Source organism: Chenopodium album, chromosome 8 (assembly GCF_948465745.1).
Source record: "Chenopodium album chromosome 8, dcCheAlbu1.1, whole genome shotgun sequence".
In the NCBI taxonomy this organism is placed as follows: Eukaryota; Viridiplantae; Streptophyta; class Magnoliopsida; order Caryophyllales; family Amaranthaceae; genus Chenopodium; species Chenopodium album.
Window position 1 is genome coordinate 57262968 of NC_137841.1, and position 12470 is coordinate 57275437.

The 12470-nt window shown below is 35.4% G+C and overlaps 1 long non-coding RNA gene across 1 annotated transcript; it reads right to left on the reverse strand.

Moving 5' to 3' along the window:
• Positions 1 to 3613: 3613 nt before the first annotated feature.
• Positions 3614 to 4856, reverse strand: LOC145556162 (uncharacterized). The gene is made up of 2 exons (XR_014091783.1): positions 4567 to 4856; positions 3614 to 4096 (listed from the first exon to the last, which is right to left on the reverse strand). It is a non-coding gene; the product is annotated as an uncharacterized LOC145556162 (long non-coding RNA).
• Between the last annotated feature and the right edge of the window lie 7614 nt (positions 4857 to 12470).

Here is a 12470-nt window from a genome sequence, read left to right on the forward strand (position 1 = left end):
CTCATTGCATCATATTGTGCCTACTTGACTAATTGTGCATTATTTGTTGTGCATACTCTATGTGTTTTTCCTAACCGTTCGTTTGACTTGTGCTTGTAAATAAATCTTAATAAAATAATTAATGACTAAAGGACTTTGCTTAATTAATTAATTATTTAATTTAAGCTAATAAATAAACTTAAAATCGAGTCATAGTTCTTTTGAGTCAACCCGCATTTTTATTCTCGTATACTGCAAAAGCGTCAACTTGTTTTGGTCATATCCGGAGTTCTAGGAAGAATTACGAGTCGTAAAACCTATGAATCTGTAGCCCCGAGTTTTATCTTTAATTTGGCCTTTGTTTCATCCCAATCAGAGTCACAGATAAAAAGTTATGACTAAAATACCACAGCTTGTCCAGTTTAATGCATATATGCAAGGTCTTAACGTAGTCTTTGTTTGAGTCTAGTCACATAGTCTAGCCACATGGTCATGTGTAGACACCCAAATGTGTCTCCCCAAAGCCAAACCCAGTGATGAATACCTTTCAAGTCATTTGATTATCGAACAAAGCAAAAGTGTGAAAAGTCTTGTGATGAGGATGTTTTTATTAAAATATCTCTTCTTTCTATTTTTGAAAATATTTCTTTTCTTACCTTTTTATGAAAAACGTGCATTCTGGTTTAGTTTGGTCTATGACAAGGGTCCAATAATAGTGTAGTTGGATAGGGCTTAAAAATACCTTTTCAACGATATATTATAAGCCCAATTCCGATGAATAATGAGGAAATTATGGCCAAAATACTAAACTGGGCCCGGTTTGGTTTTTATATGCGGCCCAATGATCTAGAGGAGGGCCTATTATTAATTGTCATTCCTAAATCTATTAGGATTGATTATAGTCTTCTAAAATACTTTAGAAGGTTCTTTTAAATCCTAATGGAGTTAGGATTGATAATTATGTTTCAAAGAGTTATAAATTGAATAAAACTACTCTTTTTTAGAATCCTTGTTTTGTACGAAGTGAAATATATTCAGATTTTATTTTTGTGCCTCATAATCTCTATCCAAATTTTATATGGTTGGATAGATCTTGAAATTATCTTTCCAATGATATATTATAATATTAATTCCGAGCTATAACGAAAAAGATATGAATGAGATACAAAACTCTATCCAAATCTGACATTCTTCCACTATTTCGGCCATATCTTTTTATCTACAAAATTTTTTAATCTGATTCTAATTGGGTTGGAAAGTATACTTCAAGAGATTTCCAAAGACATATTATATGCCTTATTTGGACTTCCAGATCTAAATATATGATAAAAACAAAAGTGAAACTGATTATTAGCGGCTGACGACAAGCATTAGCGCCTCGCGCTAAGGCTTGGCGCCTGGCGCTAATCTTCAGCGCCTAGCGCTAATGACCAGCGTCTGGCGCTAATCGTTTTTTATTCTCGTTGAAACTATGATTCGTGTTTTTATCCATCCGACTGATTTTCTCTATAAATAGCCTCTTAAAATTCTGTTTTCTATCATCAATTTCCATCAACTATCATAAATTCTTTTCATCAACTCTCTAATTCTCTCTCTCACCAACTCTCATCAAGAATTTCTTGATTCTCTCTCTCTCTCTTTCTAAGCCTAGCCTTTTACAAACACAATTCCTCATACATTAGCACTAGAAACACCTAGCATAATTCGAAGTTGCCTTCGCCCTAGACGTGAAAGGTTTAATTTCTGAGGGTTTGGTCCCAAATCTCTCTTTCATTTATTTAATTTACTTGTTTGTTTATTATTTTCCTTGAAGTTACTAACGTGTGTATTTTGTTATTAGAAAGAGGTACGAGGCATCCAAGTAAGTGCTTTAATTGATTCATTGATATTTATGATTTAGAAATCATGTCTAGGTTGTTAGTATGATTCCTAGTGTCATGTTAGGGCGTTTTGATCTTCCTAGAATCATGTTTAGGGTAACAAATATAATTTCTAATATCAAATATGACAATTGTGATTCCTGTGATGCTTCCTATTCTCTTCCTAATATTCATGTTAGTATCATGTTAGGGTTAAAGCTTTGATTTTTATTGTTTAGTGACATGCTAGGGTTTGTTATCAATCTTGTTAGTATCATGCCTAGGATTTGGCTGTTATGCTTTAACATGATTATTTTTATTATGATGATTATTATTATGTTGCTTGATATTTATTGTTATTCCTTGATCACACCTTTTATGCATGTTTAAAGGGAATTTGTACTTGTAATCACGCTTAATAAGATAATTAATAATCTTGTTTAGGGTTAATTTGATTATAATTCAAGTGATCGCCAATAATAGATTTATTTGTGCATTAATATTCAACCAACATAGATAAACAGGTTTAGGGTTAATCCTATTGATTGCATGTTAGTCAGAAAGCGCACATGAATACGATCAGAATAAAGTAGAGGCCTATTATTAGGGCAGGTTCAATCTCTTTTAGGTTGGATTTGTACCTTCAACCCCGAACTACCAGTCATGGTTCCAGACCTATTGGAGTTGACGATCTCCTGGATCGTTAAGGGGTGTAACCTTCACCTCATGAACGGTTCACAAGTTCCTAAAACTTGTTGGCGACTCTTTTGTTCTATCTTCTTTCCCTTTGGACGCCACCGTACTTTAGTGTATGATCACAGTGGGGTTCAAGATAGGGATAATGATTGAAATATTCCCTACAGTTTTTTGGCAACTCCACTGGGGAGGATATCTATTTTAATTCCTGAAATTTATTTCGGCAATGATTTAGAATGAGTGGATGAGACTCGAAAATTTCTAAGTATTTCATGTGCGTAATATTGATTAACATTATTGACATATGTATAAAAAACATCTCATTGGAAAAACCATCTGTAATGAGTTAAAACATAGGACTTTTACACGTAGGAAATTTAGGGAATATCTTTCACAACTAGGATCGAAATAATGCTGCGCGAAACTGGAAAATTTTATCGAGCATAGAAAGCTGCTGAGGCATGTAGGAACTAGCGTAAGAAAATAGATTCTAGAACCACTGATTGGACTTTGGCGCCAGGCGACAGCTTCTGTCGCCAGGCGCCAAAGCCAAATCTTGGCCCCGGCCTCTGTTTGCTGGCGCCAAGTTATTCCAATACTGAGCCAGAAATATGCGTTCTAATTTTTACCAGTTTTTAGCACTGTTTGCTCGATCCTACTTCCTGATTGAGTTTTTCTCACTTTTCTGAAACCCATATGTGTTCTACATATGGACATAACCCTCTGGGAATTCATGCTCTATCTACCTGATTGAGCGCTCTGTGCAACAAACACTACTACAAAAATGATAATATAGAACGCCTAAAACATGCAATATAGAACGCCTCAGAGGCGTTCTTCTAAGGGGGGGGGGGCTCATAAGTTCTATAGAACGCCTCTTTGAGGCGTTCTATATCTATCACAATACGGATCGCCTATCACAGATAGGCGTTCTCTTTTCCTTAAATTTTTTTTTTAAAAATAATTAAATAATTATTATTATTATTAAATAATAATAATAATAATAATAATAATAATAATAATAATAATAATAATAATAATAATAATAATAATAATAATAATAATTAGTTCACAATAAATAAAACACCGTAAAAATAACATTAAATTAATTTAAAAAATTACAAATATTTCAATTACAACAAAGTTCCTTACAAGAAATTTACATTACAAGTTCTACAATACTTCGTACAAAATAATTAAGCCGATGGTGTCAATCTTGCCGCTGTCAAGCAAATTTCCACTCATAAATCTTTAAAAACATGTAACAACAAATGATAAGACTATAGTTGCAATGTAATTTAAACTAAATTTTATACAACTTCAATCAATCCACCCTAACAAAAATAGATCTTAATACAATTTATGTAACAACAATAAAATCTCATCTCATAAGATATTAAAATAAACCCAGTTCATATAACACTCACAAAACCAGAATTATAGTTACAAACTAAACATAAAAAATTTAAAAATTACTATAGATCCAATTAAACAAACTAAACATAAAAAATGAAGAAATTGAAATAACTTGCCACCATTGCAATTACAGCAACGCTTCCAACCTTCCACCATCGGCGCACAAAACCAGAGCAACCGCACCAAACACCCACAACCACACCATCAACGCACAAAATCAGAACAAATCACACTAAACAAAAACTTTAGATCTATAATAATTTAAAAATGAAAATCAGAAAATTTAGATCTAATATAATTGAAAATTAAAAACAAATCTAAAGATGAAAATAAAAAATTGCTCAAATTAGAGAGCTAAAATAACTGAGGATTAAAACGAAAAATTTATAATGAAAATCAAAATTAGAATTAGAATATAATCGAAAACTTTAGATCGAAAAAAAAACATATAAAATCGTCTCTAAATCCCCAAAAATTCAACACAATCTATCCCAAAAACTTAATAAATATCTAAAATATAACAAAAGTAAAATCAGATTTAAGTAATAACCAAAACAACAAATTAGTTATAATCAGAAGATTAAGTTATAAACCAAAATTAGAAAGATTGAAAAACCTTGACCAATTAAATTCGAATCGACTTCTCATGGCACAGTGGTGGACGATCGACGCTCATTGCTCGGTGGTGGCTAGACTACGGTGTCGTCGGTGGGCGTGAGAAGCTAGACTACAGTGTCGTCGGTGATGGTGGAAGAGGAGAGAGAAAGAGAGGAAGGGGGGGAGAGGAGAGAGAAAGGGGATATGAAGGAGTGAGAAAGAGAAGAAGACAGAAGGGGGCGGCTCATTTTGATACAAGTATTTAGGGTTAGTTGTGGGTGTCGTATTAGATACTTATTTTAATTTTATTTTTTTAAAAAATATTGTAATATTTGTAGAATGATGAACTGAAAGAGGCGCTCTATATTGTATAGGGTAAATTTGAATTTATCATATAGAGCTGTTAACATAGATAGGCGCTCTATAGCTTTTAACATACAAAACGCCTATCTTACATAGGCGATCTGTATAATTCTAGAGATCGCCTATGCAACTTGACTGTTGTGTATTATGTGTTACTTATTCTCTATTTTGTGGTAGTGAAAGGGTATATCCGAGAATGTTGAATTCACCAAACCATGGAAGCGAGTTTTTCTTAACTTGTGGTGTCCCATCCACTCGCGCCAACCCTTCACGGTTAGGCTTCCGCGCGGTGCATCCGGACAATTAACCATGGACCCTCTTTGACTAACCCATATCCCAAACTTTAGAGAACTAGAGCCATGGTTTGGTTGCAAACTCATTGCATCATATTGTGCCTACTTGACTATTTGTGCATTATTTGTTGTGCATACTCTATGTGTTTTTCCTAACCGTTCGTTTGACTTGTGCTTGTAAATAAGTCTTAATAAACTAATTAATTACTAAAGGACTTTGCTTAATAAATTAATTATTTAATTTAAGCTAATAAATAAACTTAAAATCGAGTCATAGTTCCTTTGAGTCAACCCGCATTTTTATTCTCGTATACTGCACAAGCGTCAACTTGTTTTGGTCATAGCCTGAGTTCTAGGAAGAATTACGAGTCGTAAAACCTATGAATCTTTAGCCCCGAGTTTTATCTTTAATTTGGCATTGGTTTAATCCAAAGTTAAAGTCACAGAACAAAAGTAATGACTAAAATACCACAGCCTGTCCAGTTTAATGCATATACGTGAGGTCTTAACTTAGTCTTTGTTCGAGTCTAGTCACATAGTATAGTCACATGGTCATGACACGAGTCTTAAAATGTCACTTGCACTCACAATATATAGCACACACCTTATACATGTCACCATGACCATGTCGTAGGTTCATGCATGAGTCGGTTTTTTTCCGTCATTTGAGTTGGGGGTACATTCTATTCCTAATATTTTCATATCTCTCCCTTTACATCACCTTTCCATTTTCTACATGATCCCTTCATATCACAACCTTCATTCTTTCTACCTTCTTCCATCCATGCATGTTGAATAGAGTTTGAGTCAAATAATTAACAGTCGATATCCCTAATTTCCCTTTCCACAGTACTTGGTCAAGGCGAGAAGGGCGATTAATCAAGGACAACACCTTTGTTCAAGTTCTACATTTTGATAAACCAGTGAGTCAGAAAAGAAAAGCTAAGAAGATAATGGCAAGTCAAGAAGAAGTCAATGAACTCAAGAAGCAGTTGGCTGACGTGACTGAGACATTCAATGCTTTAACCCTCAAAATCAATGACCCTATGAAGCAATAACAAATGGAGTTCATGAAAGAGAGTTTGAGCAAGATATCCAATTACTACAAGTTTCAAGGCATTAGTTCACAAGGGGTCTCGGTAGACAAGGATATTCTTCCGCAGAAGTTCAATGCCAACGACATCCCGAAATTCAAGGCAACAGATAACCCTTATCTTTACTTAAGAGCCTTTGAAACTATAATGAACATTAAGGGATTGATAAGAAAGTCTTTCATTCCTTGTTTTCCTTGTTTTTTGAAACCGTTTGCCAACAATGGTTCTTCTCCCTTGACAAAGAGAAAACCTCTACTTGGGAATCGATAGTAAACGCTTTCATTATAGATACAAGTGTAATATTCAAGTCGAAATTGATTATAGACAACTTGAGATGTTAAGACAAAAAGAGAATGAAGGCTTTACTTTTTTCTTCAATAAGTGGAGGGAAACTTTCGCTAAGATGATTGAGGTGCCCTCTGAAAAAGAATCTGTGAGGATGCTCATCAAAAACTTACAAGAAAAGTATTCAATTCATTTAAAATATCAACACAACTTGAATACTTTCAAGGCCGTTTATGACATCGCAATCGAGATCGAAGATGACCTCGCAAAGCAAAAAGCTGCTAACAATAGTAACCACGGTGGCAAGAAAGGAAAGAAGAACGACAATCCTTCTTCTCCGAAAACACCCACTATAGTAACAATGTTAGTACCTATGATCTCAGTGAAGTTTTAGCCATGGATAACCAAGGACCTAAGAAGGAACTAAGGAAAGACTTCACCCCCATTGGGATGAGTTACGATACTGCCTTCGATCGACTCCATGCTAAGGGACTCATTACTCCCATTGGACCTATTCAAGATCCCGCACCTGAAAAGAGATTACCTAGTTGGAATCCAGATGAACACCGCAAGTACCATCAAGGTAGGGGTCATGCTACTGAGAGTTGTTGGAAGCTAAAGGAGGATATCCAATATTTGATCGATAATAACAAGCTTCCCATTCCTCCAACTAGCAAGAAGAGCGAGTGATTATAAAGTAAACGACACAAGACAGAGGCGAGCTTCAACGACAAGATTTCGTGACCTCCTCTTTTTCTATTTTTATTTACCCTTTCCCCAATAAGTCTAGCATAGGCACCTTTTTATTCTCCTTAGATTTACTTTTCAGGATCATTATTTCTTTTCCTTTAATAAAATGAGCATTTTATTTCCTTGCATATGATCATTGCATTGCATTAAAAAAAATCCATGTCAAACTAAGCACAATGTATACCAATGATTTGAGGCACCCCTTGTAGCCACATCATATCACCTTTTCACCCTTCAAATATGCAATCCTTTTTTGATAAACAACTTTGAGCCTCGTCTAATGATAGACTTTTCATTTTTCAACCTATATCTACCAAACCTTGGGATGGGATAGTGTACAACTTATACAATTTTCAACATCATAAAAATCTTGAGTGACTTCAAAAGATTAAAATAGCAAAAATAGAAAAATAAATAAATAAAAGTGTACAAAAGGGTAAGTGTTCCAATGTCTTTGATATGAAAATGTGTAGACACCCATTTGTGTCTCCCCAAAACCAAACCCGGTAATGAGTACCTTTCGCGTCGAATCGTAATCGAATGAAGTGAAAGTGTGGAAAGTCTAGTGTTGCGGATAGTTTTAATTTCTTTTCTCTTCTCTCTGTTTTTGAAAACCTATTTTAAGAAAACAGCCAATCCAGTTTTGGTTTGTCCATGATATGGGTCCAATAACTATGTAGTTGGATAGGGATTGAAAAGAGCTTTCCAACGATATATTATAAGCCCAATTTTGATGAATATTGAGGAAGTTATGGCCAAATTACTAAACTTGGCCCCTTTGAGCCTTATATGCGGCCCAATGATCTAGGGGAGGGCCTAATACGGATTTATCATTCCTAATGCAATTAGGAATGGTTTTAGTCTTCTGGATTCTTCTAGAAGGTTCTTTTCATTCCTAGTTCAATTAGCATTGATAAATTGACTTTTGTTGACTTTTAGAGTTTTAATCAGAATAAAAGAATGTTCTTGAGGAAAATACGATTTTATCCTCCTGTACGATTAATTTCTATCTGATTTTAGAAAATGCGTCAGAAATTTAATCAGCGCCAAATGCCAGACACAAGCACCTGACGCTAAGCCTGGCACCTGGCGCTAGCGTTAGCGCCTGGCTCTAATGTCAGCGTTTGGCGCTAACCTTTGTTTTGCGCGTCAGAACTCTGGTTCGATTTTCTATCTTTTTGGATGATTTTCTCTATAAATAGCCTTCTAAAAACTCAGTTTTCATTAACCAATTTTCATCAATTCTCATCTACAACCTCTAATCTACAGTCATCACCTTTTTCTCTAAGCTAAAGCTTCTCTTTCTCTTTTCTAAACCTACCTTATCTTTTACAAAATTCCGCATTCACAAGACTTAGATACACCTAGCATTATTCAAAGTTCCTTCGCCCTAGACGTGAAAGGTTTTAATTTCTGAGGGTTTGGTCCCAAATCTTTCTTTTAATTATTTAATTTAATTGTTTTAATTATTATTTTCCTTGAAGTTACTAAAGTGTGTATTTTGTTATTAGATAGAGGCACGAGGCATCCAAGTAAGTACTTTTAAAGGGTTTTATAATTATTATGTAGAAATCATGCTTAGGTTGTTATTATGATTCCTAATGTTATGTTAGGGTGTTTTGAACTTCCTAGTATCATATCTAGGGTAAATTTAATATCAAATATGATTAAAAGTATGATGCCTTTTATGTTCTTCCTGATATTTATAATTGTTAGTATCATGTTAGGGTTAAAGCTTTGATTTTTATCTCTTAGTGACATGCTAGGGTTTGTTATTGATCTTGTTAGTATCATGTCTAGGATCTTGCTATTATTATGTTTTCACATGATCATGATTAGTTTTATGATTCATTATTATTTTTATGATTATAATGTTGCTTGATTATATTTTATTGTTTGATCACACCTTTTATGCATGTTTAAACGGAATTGGTACTTGTAATCACGCTTAATAAGATAATTAATAATCTTGTTAGGGTTAATATGATTATAATTCAAGTGATCGCCAATAATAGATTTATTTGTGCATTAAAATTCAACCAACATAGACAAACAGGTTTAGGGTAAACCTATTGATTACATGTTAGTCAGAAAGCGCACATGAATGCGATCAGAATAAAGTAGAGGCCTATTATTAGGGCATGTTCAATATCTTTTAGGGTTGATTTGTACCTTCATCCCTGAACTACCAGTCATGGTTCAAGACCTATTGGAGTTGACGATCTTCTGGATCGTTAAGAGGTGTAACCTTCACCATGTGAACGGTTTACAAGTTCCTAAAACTTGTTGGCGACTCTTTTGCTCTATCTTCTTTCCCTTTGGACGCCACCGTACTTTAGTGTATGATCACAGTGGGGTTCAAGTTTGGGGTAATGCATGAAATATTCCCTACAGTTTTTGGCGACTCCAATGGGGAGGATTTCTATTTTAATTCCTGAAATTTATTTCGGCAATGATTTAGAATGAGTGGATGAGACTCGAAAAGTTCTAAGTATTTCATGTGCGTAATTTTGACATTATTTTCATATGCATAAAAAAGATCTCATTGGAAAGACCATCCGTAATGAGTTAAAACATAGGATTTTTACACGTAGGAAATTTGAGGAATATCTTTCACAACTTTGATTGAAATAACACTGCGCGAATTTGGAAAATTTTATCGAGCACCGAAAGCTGCTGAGGCATGTAGGAACTAGCGTCAGCGAACAAAGATTAGCGCTAGTATTTTGACTTTAGCGCCAGACGACAGCTTCTGTCGCCAGGCGCTAAAGCCAAAAAGTGGCGCTGGCTTCTATTTGCTGGCGCCAAGTTCTTCCAATACCGAGCCAGAAATATGCGTTCTAATTTCGACCAGTTTTTAGCATTGTTTGATCGATCCTACTTCCTGATTGAGTTTTTCTCACTTTTCTGAAACTCATAGGTGTTCTACATATGGACATAACCCTCTAGGAATTCATGATCCATCTACCTGATTGAACGCTCTGAGCAACAAAGGGTACATCCGAGAATGTTGAATTCACCAAACCATGGAAGCGAGTTTTTCTAAATTCGCGGTGTCCCATCCACTCGCGCCAACCCTTCACGGTTAGGCTTCCGCGCAGTGCATCCGGAAAATTAACCATGGACCCTCTATTGACTAACCCATATCCCGAATTTTAGAGAACTAGAGCCATGGTTAGGTTGCAAACTCATTGCATCATATTGTGCCTAATTGACTAATTATGCATTATTTGTTGTGCATACTCTATGTGTTTTTCCTAACTGTTTGTTTGACTTGTGCTAAAATTAAATAAATTAATGACTAAAAGAACTTTGCCTAATTAAATAATTAATTAATTTGAGTAAATAAAATCTAATATTTTAATCAGAATTGACTTTGTACGACTTTAGGGATACCCCTGTTGAGCAATAATACAGAAAACAGTTTCAGATCGACGCTTCAGTAATGGCGCCAAAGTTTGAACTGTAGCGCCACTGTGTGGAGAGTAGCGCCTGGCGACAATCCTGTCGTCTAGCGCTACACTGCAAAGAGAGGTGCCAGTCCTGTCGTTTTGACGACAATTCGGTTTATTGCTCGAGTCATCAGTTTGTGTCCAATTAAACATTTTGCTAATTAATTCTGTTAATTTTTACTATTAATAATGCTTTGTTAAGTCATTAATTGAGTCTAGGCACTAAGTCCCATGGTATTACACAAAAGTCAAAGCATGTCACTTACACTCACCACATAACGCACACACTAATACACACTTTTTACCATGTCTAAGAAAGTCTTGTATGTGCGTTTTTTTCCGTCATTTTTGTAGGGGGGTAAGTCGGATATTAATCCTCCAATTTAAATCACTGGATTAAGTACCATAATTGATTCATAAAAATATATACCTTATTAATGCCAAAAATATGCTCCTATTTTTACTTTTCCTCTTTAAAACCGTAAAGTCAAGGTCGATTTGAGTTAAATAATTAAAACAAAAATGGTTTAAATTACAGCGCATGGTCAAGAAAGGGAGGACGGTTAATCCAAGACAATCTTTTTGTACAATTCCAACTTTTCGACAAACCCATCGCTCGTAAGAGGAAAGCTAGGACAGTAATGGCAACACAAGAAGAAGTCAATGAGCTCAGGAACCAACTGGTTACCGTGACTGAGGCATTAAAGGTTCTAACCCTCAAGATCGATGTTCCTGTGAAAAAACAACAGATGGACCTCATGCAAGAGAGTCTGAGCAAGCTATCTAGTGACTACAAGTTTCAAGGGATTAGCTCACAAGGGGTCTCGGTGGACAAGGATCTTCTTCCGCAGAAGTTCAATGCCAACGACATCCGGAAATTCAAAGCAATTGATAACCCTTATTTTCATTTAAGAGCCTTCGAAACAATAATGTGTATTAAGGGTATCGACAAGAAAGTGTTCCCCTCTTTGTTCTCACTATCTCTTGAAACCGTTTGCCAGCAATGATTCTTTTCTCCCGAGAAAGAAAAAACCTCCACCTGGGAGTCCATAGCAAACGCTTTCGTTGATAGATACAAATGCAATATTCAAGTTGAGACCGACCATAGGGAACTTGAAATCCTCAAGCAGAAGGAGAATGAAGGCTTCACCTCCTGCTTTAACAAATGGAGAGAAACCTCAGCTAAGATGATTGAGGTTCCCAGTGAAAAAGAGTCCGTAAGGTTATTCATCAAAAACCTTCAAGAAAAGTACTCCAAGCATCTCAAATATAAGATAATCTCCATACCTTTAAGGCCGTCTACGACATTGGAATTAATGTTGAAGACGACCTGGCTAAGTTGAAAGCTGCCAACAATAACTCCAACAATGGCTGGAAAGGCAAGAAGAAAGAGAATCCTTCTTCTTCCAAAACCACCCACTCAAACAATGTTAACACTTTTAATCTAAGTGAAGTCCTTTCTATGAATAATTAAGGACAAAGGAAACCATTTAGGAGGAACTTTACTCCTATTGGCAGGAGTTATGACACCGCATTTGACCGATTAAATGCAAAAGGTCTTATAACTCCTATTGGACCATTTGGGGACCCACCAGTCGAGAAGAGAACGGCTAACTGAAACCCCAATGCACATTGCAAGTATCACCATGGTAGGGGCCATCTTACCGAGAACTGTTGGAAGCTTAA